The sequence below is a fragment of the Balaenoptera musculus genome, chromosome 9, assembly GCF_009873245.2.
Source record: "Balaenoptera musculus isolate JJ_BM4_2016_0621 chromosome 9, mBalMus1.pri.v3, whole genome shotgun sequence".
Classification (NCBI taxonomy): Eukaryota; Metazoa; Chordata; class Mammalia; order Artiodactyla; family Balaenopteridae; genus Balaenoptera; species Balaenoptera musculus.
This window is the reverse complement of record NC_045793.1, coordinates 42590910-42610815: the sequence shown is the minus strand read 5'-3', so window position 1 is coordinate 42610815 and position 19906 is coordinate 42590910.

The window sequence follows — 19906 nt, the reverse complement described above, 5'->3', positions numbered from 1 at the left end:
AGCACACAGTGGGCCCTCACAGGATTATTTTGGCCACTTGAAAAACCTGCTGACCTTGCCTGGCAGGTGGTCTAGTTATAGGAATGGATGTGTGGGTGGAAGCCGGTCTGTCCTCATCCCTCTTCTCTGGAGAAGATGAAGGGGGGAGCAAGTGTGTGCCAGGATCCCACTTTGGGAGAGCTGGGAACACGACTCCCAGTGGGCACCAGGGGGCAGCACTGGCCCAGCATCAGGCTCCTTCCACTGAGTAACCTTTCCTGGCCTCAGCAGCTGTAGTGGCACTAAGTTCCTGGGGCTATATTAATGTTTTTGGATTTTAAGAAATAAAAGGCATTTTGAGGGCCATGAACTTGGTGTGGGCCCTTATAGCATCAGGTGGAAAAACTTGGTCTGAGGGAAAAAGCATGAGACAGGTTCTGCTCTCCAGCTCTCTGATGAGAAACGAGCCCTTCATCCTCTCTTTGCCTCAGTTTCTCCATCTGTCTGACTGGGGTGATCTCTTCCTCACCTACAGCTTAAGGAATTCTTATACTAAAAGGAGCAATTGATGGGAAGTGACTTCCCCATGTTTAAGGCAGTTGGCCTGTAGTCATGGGCATTTCTACAGTGAAGAAATGTGCCAGTGTAGCACCTTTACAATTGCATTCATGAGTCCATCCTTTGGAATTAATTTTCCATAGTTAGAAACATGCAGCAGATGAGTGATGCTTCCTGCTTCCGCAAGTTGACACAGCCAAGGGGCTATGGGTGGGCTGGCAGAGTGAAAGACTAGTTTGGCCTCAAAAGAAGTGAGAGCCCACAAAGTCAAGGTCAAACCTGGCCAGTGGAGACCTCACAGCAACTGGAGTCTCTTGGGGATGTTGTGGAGGGGTGATTTGTGGTACCCGCTGTTGGACGTCCAGTTCCAGGGCCTTCCCTTTGCTGTCTGGTTCTATCACTGAACATAATCCCCCTGAAAGTGAGGGGAGGGAGAAGAAGTAGGAGACCAATTTCCTTGTGGCTGAACTTCTTGTCAACCTTTTCTGAAAGAGCCTGGCCCTGCTCATCCCAGGAAGGTAGTGACCAGGGCAGCACAAGACATAACAGGATGAATTTCTGGAGCTTTGGCAGAGCCCTGGGTGGGGCAGGCGGAATGCACTACGTAATCCAGCAAGTTGTCCTTACCGTTAGACAAAGGAAGGCTTAGCAGGTGGTATGCAGTTTTCTATTGATGAAAGGCATTGGGTTATAACCATTCAGCCCAGAATATTTACACAAATCTCAACCACAGGCATCAGGTAGGTGCCAGTCCTGGCTCTACTACTCGACGCTGAGGAAGTTCCCCAACTTTTTTTTTAAGTCTCACATTCCTCATTTGGAGAACAGAGACTGTTACCTCTTCCTTGCAGCATCGTTGTGAAGATAAAATGAGCTCGCTTCTATCAAGTGCCTAGCAGAGCATCTAGAGCGCAGCCAAGTGCTCGGTAAATATCAGTGTAGCACGATGCTGGGTGAGAGGTTGAGAATTTTTGGTTGTTTAGTTTTGTGGATGTTTTGTTTAAGTAATTCTGTTCATCCTTGTGGGGTGGGAGCAGAGTCGACTTATGACTAATTAGGAAAAAAACGAAAGCTATGTTTCTTCTTCCAGGAAGAGAACCAGACTTAGGTATCCTTAAGATCTCAAGATTCTTAAGACCCCTCCTTACATCCAGAAAACCTTTGTGGTTTTAAGGCTGATGCCCTGTCATGGCACAAAGGGGCAGAATGCATGTGTTGTGTTTTGGAGGTGTGAAAAGCGGACAGTGGCCTGAGCCTGCCCTCTCTCTCTGAGGGGCCAGGAAGAAGCAGCCTTGCGCAGACCTGTGAGGGAGAGATGGCTGCAGGGCATGATGGGCCCGTGTCGAGGGCCCTGGCAGGCCCAGCAGGGAGGGCATGGGGTTGCCCTGGAGGCCCCCTCCTTGGCAGGGTCCTTCCAGATGGAGGCAGGAGGCCAGTGCATGTGTGCTATGGGGTGAGGCCCAGCACTGCCCGGAGCGGGGAGCCACCCTGATCTGGACACCTGGGGGACCTCTCGGGGGCTGTGTGACCCCCACCCCCACCCAGAGTCTTTGTGAGACCCAAAGGAGGAAACTGATTTTAAATGACCCCCGGTCTTAGTGGGTGGTTCATAATAAATCAGAGGGAAGAAACTCTGACATTATGCGCATCTCGAGGAGAATAATTCCTCGTGAGTGAAATGCAAAGATAACATGGATAACATTTGTTTGGGTCTTGGAATCTTAGCAAGTCAGCACCATACAAAACTGCTGAAGTGTGTTTTTCATCTAGTGGTTTTGGTTTTCTTGACATCAGACTGATAGAGACCCAAGGAACGACAAACCATACACACACAGCAACAACACAGGTCTGAGGAAGAAAGGTAAGAAACAGAACAGGGTCTAAAGCCCACTACCATTCCTATTATCTAAAATACATGTGAACACACAGTGGCACCACATGTGTCATACATTCAAAGATCTCTCTCACACTGGTAAGGGAGGTGAGTGTGGGCTCAGAGGGAATCTATAGGTAAAGAAAAGATGTCAAGAGGGGGCTACCTGCCCTGCCAAGTGATGCACGGGTCCTGAGGCTGGGAGGGTGACTAGGGCAGCTCTACAGGGGCCATCCGGTGAGGTGGGGGACAGGCAAAAATGATGGGCATGAACCGTGGAGGTCCTGCCACAGACTCCATCAAACCTACAGGCAATGCCATGAGGCTTCAGGGAATCTGCTGGGCACACAGGGAGCTTTCCAGGCCTGTGTCTGCCCTTCTGTTCATGTTGAGTGTCCAGCGTTGACTCACCCAGACCCTGGCACCTGGGTGGATTCATGCAGGCTCACCCAGCAATTTCTCAGGTTCCCATAAACACTGTAAACAGCCTGTGTCTAACAGGAACCTCCCACTTAATTTCTTTCAGGATTGACATTAAAAGTAAACTGGTCCACTTAAAGTGTAGAATCTTAACACACCCCATTGGGAAAACTGTCTTCTTCTGTAGCCCAAAGCCTATCAGGCTTCACGGATTTTACAGAAGAACCCGAACTGAGGGCCAGGCCACACCTGGCCACTGACCCTGAAGTGATGGGAGTTGCCTGTGGATTGTCCCAGTTGGGGAGATGGGGCGTGACTGTAGTGCTGATGACAGTACACCAATGCCAGTGACACACAGCTTCATCCAAGGGGGTCTCTTAGGAACCGAGCGCCTGTGCCCCACAGAGGTCCCAGTCTCTTTCTGGAGGACATGGTTAAACGTCAGTTACAATCAGACAATGTAATATTTTGCACGGATAAAAATGCTACTTTTGAACCATTCTTACTGACATGGGGAAATGTTAATGTCACATCCGTTCAAATACTACTTAGCCAATGCCTCTGTGGCAGAAGGCCAGCTGAATAGAGAGAAGAGCAGAAGCACAAACAAGCCACATAAGAATCTACTGGATAACACTCTTTGGCAGAAAAAACTGTTTTCCATCCCATAGCTAATTGGCCTGCTTTTCAGACCTCGTGAGCCAGAAGAGATCGCCCCAGGATCACAAACTTCCCAATTGCTGGGGCCCAGCGTGTCGCAGGCGCAGCGGGAGAGCTTCGGCCCCGCAAACCACCGGGTGATCTGGGGTCTCGGGAGGCGTGGGGGCGGTCCCGCACTGGGGACCGCGGCTTTTCCCCAGCCGGCTGCTCATGGGGGCTGCACCTTCCTGCCTCCTGACGCCGAGGTCCTAAGGTCCTGCCCAAGCACAGTCTCGGGACCCTCGCCTATGGTAAAGAGTACCGGGAAAACTAGGGGTTTGGGGTACTTGGACATTTGCAAAAGCCGAAGAAATCCAGGCGGCCCCCGCGACCCTGATTTCCACCCGGGAGGAAGGATACCAGGAAGCGCGGAGCGCGAGATGGAGCGCCCTCCGGCGGCTCTGTTAGGTCACCGGGCTTCTCCGCTTTCCTCCCGCACAATTGAAGGGTTCAGTCCGGCTTGATCTCTGCGACAGGAATCCCAGGTCGGAGGCACCGCAACAGGTAACCTGAAAGAGGCCTTGCTGGTGACATTACTGACCAAATGGAAAAAGATGCTTTCTAAGCTCCTTGAACGGCTCAGCCAGGGCGATTTCTGTTCCCAGCTAACACCAAGTGTCCTTTGGAAATAATAAAGGAACTTGGTAACAAGAAGAGAGAGAGCGACTGTACTTGCATAAGGATTGCCATATAGAGCAATGAAATAGAACTGAGAATCCAGAAATAAACTCTCACAGTACAGTCAATTGAACTACAAGAGTGAGGAAACAATTCAATGAGGAAAGAATAGACTTTTCAACAAATTGATATCCACATGCAAAAGAATGAACTTGGACCTATAATTAACTCAAATGGATCAAAGACCTAAATGTAAGAACTAAAATTTTAAAACTCTTTATTTATTTTTGGCTGCGTTGGGTCTTCATTGCTGCGTGCGGGCTTTCTCTAGCTGCGGCGAATGGGAGGCTACTCTTCCTTGCGGTGCGCGGGCTTCTCCCTGCAGTGGCTTCTCTTGTTGCAGAATATGGGCTCTAGGCGTGTGGACTTCAGTAGTTGTGCCTCACAGGCTCTAGAGGGCAGGCTCAGTAGTTGTGGTTGCTCCGTGGCATGTGGGATCTTCCCTGACCAGGGCTCGAAACGGTGTCCCCTGCAATGGCAGGTGGATTCTTAATCATTGTGCCACCAGGGAAGTCCCTAGAAAAGTCTTAGAAGGAAACATAGGGACAGATCTTTATGACCTTGGATTTGACAATGGTTTCTTACACCAAAAGTATGAGTAACAAAAGAAAAAATAAGAGTTCATCAAGATTAAAACTTTTGTGCTTAAAAGGGTACCATCCAGAAGTAAAACGATACCCCACAAAATGGAAGAAACTATTTGCAAATCATGTATCCGATAAGGGACTTGTATCTAGACTATGTAAAGAACTCTTACGACTTAATTATTTTTAAATTTTTTTATACATTTTTAAAGGTTACTTTCCATTTACAGTTATTACAAAATATTGGCTATATTCCCTATGTCTTACAACTTAATTATAAAAAGGCAAATAAGCCAATTAAAGGATGTTAATAGACGTATGTCCACATAAGATATATAAATACATAAGCACAGGAAAAATGCTCAACATCACTAATTGTCAGGGAAATGCCAATCAAAACCACAACCAGATACCAATTCATACCCAGTAGGATGGCTATTAATAAAAAGCCAGATAATAACGAGTGCTGGTGAGGATGTGGAAAAAGCAAAAAAACCCTCACACACTGTTGGTGGGAATGTAAAATGGTGCATCCAGTTTGGAAAATAGGCTGGCAATTCCTCCAAAAGTTAAACATAGAGCTACCATTTGACCCAGCAATTTCACTCCTAGGTATATACCTAAGAGAATTGAAAACATATGTTCACACAAAAAACTTGACCACGAATGTTCATATAGCAGTATTATTCAATAGCAGTACTGTTCAATAGCAGTATTATTCATAGTAGCCAAAGGTGGAAAGAACCCAAATGTCCATCAAGTGATGGACAACAAAATGTTATGTAGCCATACAATGGAACATTATTTGTTATAAAAAGGAAAGACGTCTGCTACATGCTATAACAATGGATGAACTTGAAAACATTATGCTAAATGAAAGAAGTCAGTTGCAAAAGACCATATATTGCATGATTCTATTTATACAAAATGTCCAGGAGAGGTAAATCTATAGAGACAGAAAGTAGATCAGTGGTTTCCGAGGACTGGGAGGTGGGTAGGGGGCAGTAGATGAGGTGGAGGGTGATAGCTTACATGTACAGGTTTCTTTTTGAAGTGATGAAAATGTTCTAAAATTAATTGTAGTGATGGTAGCATGACTATGTTGAAATTACATTTTAAATGAGTGAATTGTAAGGTAAGTGAATTATATCTCAATAAAGTTGTTACCAAAAAAACTTAGGGACTAATTACTTTAAAAAGGTCCTTACTTTAAAACTAATTCACAGCAGAATTCCCTTAACTATCAGACTTAATAGGCACATTTTAAAATATGGCTCAATTCACACATATTTAATGCATGAATTGTTATAAGGAGCGTGGCATACATGTGTGAACTAAATTCACTCATCCGCTATCCAGAGCACCTGTGAAGGTGATGATTCCTGAATTTGGTCAACTCCTACGTATGAAAACCAAAGTAAACAAACAATGTGTAGTCATATACTCTTTCATAAATACCATCTCCCAAGAAAAATGCCGTATCCTCTAAGAAAAGGATTTCAGGAATTAGTGTGTATGTAAAGAAACTATTTCTCGCGATCTTTTCAATGCAGCTCCTCAAGTTGGGTCCATACTCTTGAATCACTCTTCCTCTCTGCCAAGCCTTGAGCAGGCCATAGGGGCCTGGCTGAGCCCAGGGCCACTCAGTGTGCTGAGACCCCAGTCCTGGGGTGAAATCAGACAAAAGTCGTGGGATTTCCTGGGCCATCTGATGCCTCCCCTGGGACATTGCCTATAAGTTGCCATGCCCAAGTAAACAATGATCTCACCTCATTGAGTCGTCAATACCTTATCTGTAAGGAAGAACACTGGTACCTGCCCACGGAAGAGCTGTAAAGATTAAGTGGGATTCAGTGTATTTAAAGAACACACACTAACTGCTACATAAATTGTAGCTGTTATTATTGTGATTACACCTAAGTTTAGAGCAGTTTGCATCAACATTATCATGTTTCATCAACATCATCCATAGACTTGAAACAAAGAAAGGGTATTTTTGGAGCAGAGGGTAGGAAAGGAAAGTTTGGAAAACGTGCAGGAGGAGGAAAGTGCATGATGGGTACATGGGAAAGTTAGGAGAAAATGGTCTTTCTGGAGTGAAGTTCTGTGACACAGAGCCGTGGAAAACTGAGTCCAAAAAATCAGCAGGAGCCAGACAGCGAAGTCCTCTCACAGCTAGAATAAAACCTTTGATCTTGGTCCTGAGTGTGTCAGGCCCTGAACTCTGTTTTTAGTGCTGGCCAGAGTGACTGGATTCCTCCCTGGTGACCCAGTGCCAGGGCCTCACAGCAGCAGAACTTCTGAGCAAATAGGGCAGTAGGCGGGGCCCACAGCACAGAGTGGCCCTTGTTGGGTCACCTTGCTGAGGGCCCCTGTGGTCAGCCCTAGGGTCATTGGCTCCCTGGCCAATGTGCCAGCTGGGCTCACTCTCTTGTTTATCAGTGACCTTGCCTAATGCTCTGGCCATCAGGTCCTCAGGTGCCATCTAATACCTTGACTATGTGTTTTTTTTTAAATCAGTTTTTTAAAAAGTAATAAGTGATTATTATTGTGGAATATTCTCCAAATTACAAAGAAGACAATAAAAAACAGTAATTCCATTTCTCAGACCTAATTACTATCATTTTACTTCTACTATGTAGTTTTTTTTTTTTTTAAGACTTTTTTAGAGCAGTTTAAGGTTCACAGAAAAATTGAGGGGAAGGTGCAGATTTCCCATATACCCCCTGCCTCCAACATATGCACAGCTTCCCATGTTGTCAACATCCTACACTAGAGTGGGACATCTGTTATAATGGATGAGCTTACGCTGACATATTGTTATCACCCAAAGTCCATAGTTTGTTTACTTTGGGGTTCACTCTTGGCGTCGTATATTTTATGAGTTTGGGCAAATGTATGGTTACCTGTATCCATCCTTATGGTATCATTTAGAGTATTTTCACTGCCCTAAAAACCTCTGTGTTCCACCTGGCATCACTCCCCACCAACCCCCCATCCCCTGGCAATCACTGACCTTTTTACTGTTTTTATAGTTTTGCCTTTTCCAGAATGTCATATAGTTGGAATGATACAGTATGTAGCCTTTTCAGATGGGCTTCTTTCACTTAGAAATATGCATTTAAGTTTCCTCTATGTTATTTCATGGCTTAATATCTCATTACTTTTTAGCACTGAATAACATTCCATTATCTGGATGTACCACAGTTTATTTATCCATTCACCTACTGTAGGGCATCTTGGTTGCTTCCACATTTTGGCAATTATGAATAAAGCTGCTATAAACTTATAGTTTTTAAACATAATTTTTTAATATGCTTCTTTCATTCAACAATAGATCATGAACAGGACTTCCCTGGTGGTTAAGACTCCGTGCTTCCATTGCAGGGAGCACTGGTTCAACCCCTGGTCAGTCGGGGAGCTAAGATCCCTCAAGCCACGTGGCTCAGCCAAAAAAAAAAGATCATGAACATTTTCTCAAGCCATAAGTATTCCTGTGCAATCTCATTTTAAGGATCATACTGTAATCCACCACATGGTTTAAATGAGTTAATACCAATAAAGCCCTTGAAACAATGAGTGGCACATGGTAAGCACTCAGTATATCTTAACAATTATTATAATATGGATATGTGTATAAACTATATGTATAATTTAATCAGCCCTTTATTATTGGACTTGAGGGTTGTTTCCACTAATATAAATAATGCTCCAGTGTGCATTCTAGCAGACAAACGTGTACTCATGGTTCTGATTTCCTCAGGATGTATTTATTCCTAGTTGTAGAATGGCTGAGTCACAGAATATGTATGTAGCTTTTCTGTTTATCAACACAGATTCCTTTACCAATTTATATTTGCTGTAGGCTGCTAAAAATTTTTTTTCTCTCCCAATAAGTCTGGGTTTGAAGCTAGTTTCTCCCCTGAGATTGAGGGGTGCTATGGCAGATAAAAACACGACCACCCCATTTTATGACAGGAGCTGGAAGGTGAACAAGAGGCTAAACAAGAGCCCACGTAACCAGTAATGAAGCCGTGAGTAAAGTGCCTGACTCGGCTGCATCTCAGTTTCTTGACCTGTAAAATGATTTCAGCAACACCTACAACTCTTAAATTTGATGAGAGGATTAAATGAGGTGACCAAGTCTCTTCCTACGGTGTTGAGCACATAGGAAGGGCTCACACATGGCAGCAGTCATTAGCAGATAGAGAAGCAATACAGTTAGTAGTGGCTCCGCAGCAACATCGGAGGCACTCGATAGATTTATGAATGCTAACCTAAGGGGCATAGACTTGCACTATAGAGCGTGAGGATCCATCAGAGTTTTCGGTACAGGGACCAGCATGCCTCAGCCAGGGCTGTGGGGACTGGACCCTGGACAGGGGCAGTGGCCCCTGGAGGCCAGTCCAGAGGTCACTGGAACTGTCCAGAGGGGACAGTCCACATCAGAGATTTTTGCCTGATGCATATTAAAAGCAGTTATTTCCAATATTTGTTTTGGGAACAGGAGAGATGACAAAGCTCTAAAGCCCAGCATTTCTGTGTTGTTTTTATTTAAAATCCATTGGTCAATTAAGAATAGTGTGTGCTCTGGCACAACATGGGAATGTACTTAATATCCCTGAACCGTATACTTAAAATGGTTAAGATGGTAAATTTTATGTTATGTACATTTTACCACAATTTATAATAATTTAAAAAATAGGTTAAAAAAAAGGACTCAGAGGAATTCATAGTTAGAACAAGGGTCAGGGCAGCAGGAAAAAAAATATGGACAATATCTGATGGGGGTGGCCACATGTAGCCCTCTTTTGGGACAATAGCAAATGATGAGGAAGAAGGGCCATGGGCATAACGGTGGCCTAATAGTCACAAGTCTTGGATTTAAATCATGGTTCTGAATTTAATCTGTGAACTTGAACTAATCACTGTAACCGTTATAAGCTTCAGCAACCTCCTCTGTAGAAGGGAGATAACAGTACCAGATCTCCCTGCTTAAGGGATGAAGCAGAGATCAAACCAGACAGTGAAATCAAATAAGTAATAAGCTCTGAGTTGTCCCCATTTTGTAAACTTTCAGTTCTACACTCCAGGCAGATTCAAGATGCTGCTGAAGTAAGCTCCTGTTATGAAATTGAAAATATTAAGTCGCAGTTCTGATCCTACCAGCATCATGGGATTTCATCTCAGGGCTTGGGATGCTTTATATCAAATTGTGGTGGGAGGAGATGCAGACATGGAAGGAAACAGCATCTGTCTGCACATTCCCTTTTCCCCTCCAACTTCCAGGTATTCAGTATAGGAATCTGACTGCTCCAAAAGGTCACACTCTGTCTTGTTCTATTATAGCAGGTCATGTCAGAAGTGGCTGTTCCACGCTGCAGTTGATAAATTGATATTTAATAGTTTTCCATGTCTTTTAAGAGTTTTATAATGGAAACATTAAATAAATGTAATATATGGAAGTATATGTACAAAAAATAAATAAAATAATATTGTGTGCCTCTTTTGGAAGTGGAGTTTAAGAATGTGAGTTCCGTTACTGCTGGGTCTGATATCAATAATGCTCTGCTTAAATCATGGCACATGGTTTAGAAATAAGCATAAAGGATCCTTGACACAGGACGGATGGCTCTTGGTTACTTGGCAGCTGGTCATCCCGTTTACAGATGATTATTTTTCGACCCTCCTTCCATCTTTTCTCAGCCAGTTCTCTCAGTTAACACATACGTCAAAGTAGAGGAAGGGAGCAAAGATGAAAAATCATGTCATGTTACGAGCACTACCTCCAGCGAGGGTTATATAAGATTAGCGGATTGACATCGTTGGATACTATGTCAATTATTTGTATTGTTCAGAGCCCCCATTCAGACAGAAAACACTGAGGTAGCGTCAGTCTCCATCTTGGCAATCTGGAAGGATGATGTTTCTCTCAGCATGCACCAGGGATGGCTAATGGTCCATGTGAACAAGTCAGAAGTTAAGTCTATTGCAATATTAATGATTATGACTTAGTTTTGGTTTGGGCTTGAATTAATAATTCATTCATCGTTGCTTGACTGTTTGAATGTGGCCAATTCTCCAACTGAGTCCTCGGCTCACACACAAATGTCTGTTGCAGGGGTTCCCAGGCCTGCCTCTGCATTGTCAGTGCTTCCCAGGGGGCTCAAAGACCCCTAGATCCACACTCTGCCTTCAGAGAGCTGAGTTGGGACCTTGTTTTTGTGACTGGTTTGGACTTCCGTGACTAATGGATTTACTCTTTGGTTCTTCGGGCTCTGTGGATTTTGGTGACCTCTCCAATGGGAGTTGTGAGAGTTTCTCTGTCAACCTTAGTTCCACAGCTTCCTTACAGACTTAACTATGTTTCCACCTCCTCCATTTTTCCCAACACATGATGTATTTATGAGAAAGCAGATGTCATCTCATTAGTGCCTCATGAAACGCTGCGCCAGGCAGCTCCTCACTGGAAAGATGTTTAATTCATATAGTATAACCCAGATATCGACTGTGGTCTCAGGACCTCTCGAGATCTAGATAAGCTTAATTCTAACCTTTTCCCATTGATTGTAGAAGTCCACAGACTTGGCAAGATTCCTCTGAATTCCTGACAGTTTTTCATGATCAACTTCCCACTAAATTCGTTTCTTTGCCCAGTTTTGTTCTCCTCTCTGCAGCTTGTGGCTGTTCTCTATTTCTGCAGTTCCCTCTACCCAAACCAGAGGCCCAGCACTTCCTCCTGTTTTCTCAGTCCCTCTGATGTGACGATGAAAGCAAATGGTTGCATGTACCACAACTTTGGCTGCAACCATTTGAAATCCATGTTCGTCCTGAGAAATTCTCGCTTCCTGCAGCACCCGCAGTACCCCTGTTCCTTCTCTCTGGCTGACTCCTCTTGCTCTTCCCTTTCCTTTCCTCTTCTCTCTTTTTTGTTTTTCCCCTCCTTCTTAGGAACAAATAACTCACATTTGCAACAGCTTCACTCACTTTTTTTGTTTGTTTGTTTTTTACATGTATTGTTAGAGTTTCACTTTCTGACCCCAGAAACAGCATTTCTGTGGGGAAGCAGAGCACTGAAGGGAGCCAAACTGCTTGGGTTCCAATCCCTGTGCTACCTTGTCCTATACATATGACTCTGGGCAAGTCACTTCACTTCTCTGTGCCTCAGTTTCCTGTCCTGTAAAAAGCAAACAAAAAATCCTCATAGGACTGTAGAGAGGATTAAATGAGTTAATAATATATGTGCCATCAGTGGAGGAGTGGATAAACAAATTGTAGTACATCCATACAGTGGAATACTATTCAGCTATGAAAAAGGAATGCAGTACTGACATCTGCTGTAACTTGAATGACCCTCAAAAACATTACACTACTAAGCGAAAGAAGTCAGACAAAAATGTTGCATATCATATGATTCCTTTTCTAAGATATATCCAGAATAGGTAAATCCACAGAAACAGAAAACAGATTAATGGTTACCAGGGGACAGAGGGAGGGGCAATGGACAGTGACTGCTTAATTGTACAGGATGTTCTTCTGAGATGATGAAAAAGTTTTGAAACTAGAAAGAGGTGATAGTTGTACAACATTTGTGAATGCCCTAAATGCCCCTGAATTGTACATTTTAAAGTGGTTAATCGTATGCTGCATGAATCTCACCCTTTAAAATAAATAAATGTAAAGCATTTTGTGTATTTCCTGGTATACAGTAAATAATCAAAATATTATTACTACCCATCACCCCCTCTACCCAGCATAGAAGATTATTAATCTCAGCTGTTTTCAAAATAAGAGAAAAAAATCATTAAACAGCAAGCAGTATGAGGGAGTCTCAGGCCCCAGGGAGAGAATTTTCCTGAGGCCTTCCCACTATACGACTGCTAAGATAGTAACATTTCATCTTGTTGCAAGGAGAACAAATGGGAACCTGGGTCATAAAATTAGCAGTAAAATTAGTAGTTCTTGGAGAGTCTTTCGTCTCATTAATGTGGCTCCAGGAATTGGAAGTTGGAAAACTATTCCACTGTTTAAATATCTCTGGCATCCGCAACCTTCCTTCCATCCTTGTTTAGTGTCTTAGCCACACAGGCTTGCTCTACCATGCTGCCTCCCCCAAATCAGGCTCATTAGAAAGACTGGACTATGTCACGGGGATGTCTTTAGACCTCACCAAAATCTCATCGAGGCCCTTCTGTGGGGACTGCATCTAGTTCAAGATGCTCAGACCAGCCAGTCATGTGCCCCAGCTGAATGCAACTGCAGCCTTTCTAATTGCTGTTGCTAAATATATAGGATGCCCTGTACGATGCAAGTAGCACATCTTCATCACCATGGTGACCGGGCAACTTCTGTCTCCAAACACGTTCCTTTGCAGCATATGTCTACCAGGTACTGAAGGGAGCCAGTGAAGCTGTGAGTCTGGCAAAGGAGGGTCTCATCCCCTAGTCTCTGGTTCTTAGATCTGAGTGGCCTGTGCTCTACTCTTTGACTGTATGAGGCAATTTTGAGAGACCCTCTTTGTCAACACCAAACTCACAAACTTCCATCACCTAAAACTGGTTCAGGAAAAAAGCACCCAAGAGAAGGAGGCTCTAAAGGTGACAGCTGGGAATCTGGGGTAAGTCAGAGGATGCAGGATTCACCGGGTCATCCAGAAGGTGCAGACTCTGTGCTGACAGAACCAATTCCAGAAGCATCTGCCGGAATCCCTTTTTTGGGAGATTCTCTTCAAGGATGGAGCTAAAAAAGATGTAGGTGCCTCAAAAAAAAAAAAAAAATGTAGGTGCCTCAAGAGAGCCTCTTGCTTCTAAGGATATTGTAAGGTAAGCCATTTCCCCTATGTTTCCCATTGGGGCAGGGACAGACAGAAAGCCAGTGGGTGTGGGCAGCTGGCAGGGGCTGTCCCACTTGCAACAACCACAGCTTGCTCTCTCGGGACTCTTGCATCCCTCCAGCACTACCAAGGCAGTCCGCTGATTTTCACTTGAGTGCCTTTGGGCCTCTTTCTAACACGACCACTTTTTATTAACACCACTCCCCGCCAGCCCTTCTCGGGCACCAGTCAGTGCTGCTCTCAGCTCACAGTGGAGATTCACTGCCTCAATCTGACACCCAGGAGTATGGAACTGCCTTCAGAGTTTCCAAGTTGCTGACTAGGAAACCCAGCTCACGAATTGGAGCCGTTTTCCTCAGGTCACCCCTTGGGTCCCACAACTCACAGAGCCAGGGATTTGACAAGCCTTTTTCTTGTGACTTAGAACAGCATTCTTCAACTCTTCCTGAGGCATTGGGGCTACCTGTGATGATGGGGGACAGGGCGTCCCCTACGCAATTCAAGTGCAGACTCCCAATTTTATCTGTTTTACAGGTTAAAAAATCCACGTGAGATTTCCTTTGAAGAAAAGGTTCAGAGGCCGAAGAGATGAGGAAAATCACTTCTTCGGACATACGCTCTTTTAAAAAAACAGCTACATGGAGGTATCATTTATATACAGTATAATTCATCCTTTTTAGTGCACAGTTCTGAATTTGGTAACCACATATACTCAGGGAACCACCACCACAATCAAGGTCTAGAACATTTCTGTCACTCCAGGAAGTTTCCCGCTGCCCCTTTAGAGTCAACTGCAAGTCAAGCTCACACTCAGCTCCTGCAAGACAGATCTTCTTCTGCCCCTTTTTTGTTTTGCCCCAGAATGCCATATAGGTGAAATCATAACATATGTGGCCCTTTTTTAAAATAAATTTTTTTTATGTTGAAATAATTGTAGATTCACATGCAAGTGTTAGAAGTAATACCCTCAGAGAGAAACAATACAGAGGGAACCCTGCACCCTTTAGTCAGTTTTTCCCAGTGGTAACAGTCACAAAACTGCAGTACAGTGTCACCACCAGGGTGCTGACAAGGAAAGTTAGGACACAGAGCACTGCCATCTCCACGAGGATCCCTCAAGCTGCCCTTTATAGCTGCACTGTCTTCCCTCTCCTTCCCCCTCCCCAATGTTCTTAGATTAACACTAAATTTTCCTTCATTTGTATAAATTTGTCATTTCGAGATTGTTATATAAGTGGAATCATACAGTGTGTAACCTTTAGCGATTGGCTTTTTTTTTTTTTTCCACTCAGCATAGTTCTTTGGAGATTCACCCAGGTTGTGTGGCCGCAGGTTTTCTATGGTGTTTGGCTGGAGTAGGGCGGTCATTGTCCAAAAGTTTTCTATCTTGCGGATGCCCCTTTCCTGGTCCTTTGACTAGAGAAAGCGGGCTTCTCTTAGGACTCTTTGGGTCTGCGTTTGTTGATGTTTCAGATTGCTGCCTTCTTTAGTTCCAAATCTGGGGTCTAGGAGACAAAAAGAAAACCCATGTTGTCATCAGGTGCCTAGCTGGTCTGCACCTTCTCTCCCCCTTTCAGAATCTTCTTATGTTTATTTTATATATATAATGTTCAGGATTTTTATTTGTACTCAACAGGAAGAACAGAGAAAAGTATGTCTACTCCATCTTCCCAGAAGCAGCGATCTTTTTAAACAATAATGCATCTAAGATTTACACTTCAATGCATTTTGGCAAAGGTTTACATTTGTGTAACCTCTGTCATGATATAGAATATTTCCATCACTCCAGAAAATTCCTTTATGGGTGCATGATTTTTTTGATATGAATCTGATTATGCTCCCTGTGAGGCCAGCTTCCAAGATGACCCCAAATGGTCCCCACATCTTGGTATTCTCACCCTCATGTAACACCCTCTCTTGGGTGTGGACTGGATTTAGACTACCTTCTGGCCAATGAAATAGGGCAGAAAGGATGGCTTGTCATTTCTGAGGTTAGGTCATAAAAGACTGTGGCTTCCATTTTTGGTGCCCTCCCTCTCAGATTACTCACTCTGGGAGAAGCAGCTGCCACTTCATGGGTTCTCTCCTAGTGCAGAGGCCCAGGAGGCGAGGACCTGGACTCCAGGCAACAGCCAAGTGTGTGAGCTTCCCTGGAAACAGATCCCTTGGAGCCGTCAGGGACTGCAGCCTCATGAGAGACCCTGAGCTGGACCACTCAGCTAAGGTGCTGTGGGTTTATGACCCTCAGAAATTCTGTGATGTAATATGTTTTTGTAGTTTTAAGCAGCTAAATTTTGGGGTAACTAATTACGCAGCAGTAGGTAACTGATACACTCTCTAGTCCTCCCCTCCCCCGGGTCTGAGCTCTGCCAGCCTCCCTAGCCCCATCCCGCCCCACTCTCTCCCTCTCTCCCTCCTCTCTCCACGCTCCAGCCACATTGGTGTTTTGGTGTCTCTTCCCTCAAGACTCCATTCCTGGGACGCTCTGCCACCCCTACCTCCCCAGGCCAATCTCACCCTCAGTTAATCTCACTTGTCCTGCTGGTTGGCTCCAATGTCAGGTCTCCAAGGAAGACCCTTGATGATTAGGGTAGGTTGCCCAGATATACCCTCCTTTGATTCAAATTACCCATCATAATTGCAATGTGTTGTCATGCTTGTTTAACATGTCTCCCCCTATGAGAATGGAAGCTCCCTGAGAGTGGGACTGTGTCTGTCTTGTTCACCCCTGTATCCCCAGTGGCATGAGGCCTGGGATCCTGTGTGTGTGATGAATAGATGGAGAGCTGCATGAATTTCCTCTCAAGAAAGAGTGTATGGAGGAAGGTTTGGGAACAGAGCATTTCCTGGAGGTCTCCAAGAAATTGTCCTACTTCTGAACAGAAAGTATGAGATCCTAACGAAAAAAGGCAAAATAGGTTTTTAAAAAATGTGCTAACTGTAGGCAGAAGTGGCGACCCTTCACCTCAGAGGGGGTCCTGGAGGTCGTCAACTCAGAATGCGCAGCAGAACCTGGAAGCTTGAACAAATTATGACTCTTGGGCTCCTCCTGGGCCAGGTGGGCATGGGTGTCTTTTCCAGGTAAGAGTCGAGAGCTCTGATGGGACCTCCAGATGAGGTTTTAAGGATTTTCACATGTTGAGGGAAGCTTCTGGAACTTAGAGGGTTCTTAAAGGCCCAGCAAGGAGGCCCTGACCTCAAGTCTGGCAGGATCATTTGTAAACATACTCCTGGTATTGAGGAGGCCTGCAAGGCCAGATCCCCTGCGAATGAAAGGGGAGTCAGGATTTGGGAGTGGGGGTGAAGTTCGGGTAAGAATGGCCATTGGTCCTGAGCAATGGCGGCCCCTGCCCTGGGCCCCGCGCTTTCGAAGACCCTGCTCTGACCCTCCCCAGGGACCCCTCCCGTAGGAGTCCACAGGGCTTAGGGATCTACCTACCCAGAGCCTGTGCACTCCTTTTGAGACTATGCCCCAGTTACCTGGGATTCTGGAATACCTGCCCAAACGCGCTGAGCCTTCTTCTGGGTCTGTGGGGCCTCCTCCCTGGTTCTGTCTTCTCCGGGGGAGACGGCACAGCAAGTTGTTCTCCCTAGTTGTGCACACAAGGGATGGCCAAGGGGTGGCTATCTGCAGGCTGGTATGGAGGGACCGGGCTGCGCTGTCCACATACATGCATGCTCATGAGGCCCTTTATGGTAGGAGATGGGAGGTGGGGGTTAGGATGGCTCAGGGGCCAGAGACCTTCACTTGTGTTCTTGCTGCAACTCCCACAGTTACTGAGGGCAGGCCTGACATATGCCCCCAGTTTTGGTTCTCCTACTCAGCTCCTCCCTTGATTGCATTTACTGTGGTCTCCAAATTGCCCCTCATTGCATGTCCCTGAGCCTGTGTACCCCGTTCTTTCCACCAGCAGTGTTCCCTCCTTGCCTGCCTCTTGGCCTCCTGCCCCGCCTTCCAGGCTCAGCGCAGGTGTGCTCTCCTCAGCAAAGCATCCCTGGCCTCCCCAGCTGGAGTCCTCCCTTCCCTCCTCTGTGCCCCGTGGCTTGTCTGCTGCCTCTGGTCTGGGACCGGTTGCTCTAAACTGCATGTAGGGGCAGAAAGCTTCGTCTCTCCCATTCATGGCTCCTGTTCTCCTCTGGGTCCCCAGCGGCTGGCCACCGCACTTGGCACAGGAAGCCATTTAAAGACCTGCTCATGGACCAGATTGAATCATTTTGATAATTATGGGAAGAAGGCTTTGGAGGCCTCCTCTCAAATTTACTCCCAAATTTTCTTTTGGAAAATTCAGTGCTTGTTCTGAAGATTCAGTTTCTTCAGTTGCAGTGAGGGTATTGATCTGCTCACCCATTTCCCACCTCTGAGCTGTCCCCATGGGTGTGGAGACGCCCAGCCTCCCCCCTTCCCTCACCGACCACGTGGAGAAGGCTGGACAGCAAGCGTGAGCACTTGAGTCTCTGCACTGTCTGCTGCCCGGAAGTATCTCAGGGGCTCAGCTGCCTGCGGAGGAGGTGGCCATGTGTCCTGGTTTGCAGGGACAAGCTGTGTGTGTATAATTGCTGTCTTGGAATGATTTTTAATAGGGCCCCTTTCACTCTCAAAAGTGTCCCGTCACTTAATAAGATAGATGATAAGGTCCTCTACGCAGCAGAATCTTGCCTTGCTGCCGAGCTCATCAGCCTGAGCATTTGCACTGTTTTCCTTGAGTTCTAGGATTTCTCAGATTTACTGAATTCTTAGAGAGGTTGGCACAAAGCAGGGCGATTTTCATGGCCTCATTACAAATCCTAACTGGTTCTCTTTAAAAGCAAGTGGTTATAAATATGCTGTCCAATCCAGCGGCTCTCAGACTCTGCTTCCAAAGGACACTTCTGAAGATTCCCAAAGGAGTGCATTGAATAACGATGGCTGTGTCCCATGTCACAAGGAAATTATAAGTCAGCGGATAGAATGGATTCAAGTTCAGTTTCTTTTCCAACAAGTTTTTATATACCTTTGGTAGCTGATCCTGCTTGTCAGCTGGCAGATAAACAAATACACAAGTGTTAAGTGAGTATGAATTTTTAAACATTCAAGAAAGTGTTTAATAACTTATGTATTTTTAATGAGGTAAAGAATTCCTGCATACCTGGAACACGGTCATATTTTCATTAGGTAAAATTAGTCTATGTGATGGAATTTAACATATCAACATGTCATAGTACTTCAGTATTAAATTCATATCTAACATCTGTTGAGTCTTGGTATGTGCCAGACAAGTGCTGAATGAGTCACATACGTAATTTCGTCCTTGCAATGACCCCATGAGGTAGGTAGCAGGACCACCCGTATAAAACAGGAAACTGGGGATTTGGGAAAGGACTCCAGGTCTCATGACGTCCAGGTGCTCTGCCACCTAAACTCTTTTGAAATGCTCTTTGAAACCTCCTAGCTAGTCATTATAGTCAAAAATGCATCTATCATTTGACCTTTGCCCTTAGGCCATGATTCTGTAGCAATTAGAGAAAGCTTCTGAAGCTACAGTGACATCCGAGTTTTCCTTTTGACACTGAAAAGACCTCTTCTTTTGCTATAGTTTTTTTTTTTTCTTAGAAGAGTGTAATGAATCTGGAAAAACCAAGGCCATGTCATGTAAAATACAATGCTGCTGGATGGCCTAGGGACCTCTCTAAGTCATGGGCTCAGCACACTTTTTGCTGTAATGCTCTGTTCCTTCCAGACCCCCACTTTAGTCCGCCTCCACCTGTTTCTTAGTTTACCTAAGGAGGGCACATTGGGATTGTTGTAATCTGGTACAAAATAGATGCTCAATAAACACTGGTTTTAAGAATGAATGCATTCATTCTTAATGAATAAAGGAATGACTCAACATCACTTTCATCAAGATTATGAGATGGAATCCTGCAGAAACTGCTGCATTTTGCCAAATCCCCTTCCTTAAGTTCCTGGGTGACTGCCAGGAAATTGAATCTCTGCGTTCCCTGGTTAGTCAAACGAAAGAGACTGACTAGTGGTGTAAAAGTTTCCTCTTGGTCCTATGGCCTTATCAAGACCTTTGGAAGGTGGGGAAGAGAAATATTACCTATCTGTTTTGCTGACTGAACATGCCTTTCAGTCTGGTCGCTTCTAAACTCACCAGCGAGCCTTTCACTGCTGTGTGTGAGCAGCGGTGCTTCCTACACTTGCCACTGGACCACCCTAAGCTCGCCTTTACTTTGGGACCTGGCATGTCATCGCCTCCAGTGAACAGAGCCATCTTGCCCTGCCCGCCACCCACATGTGCA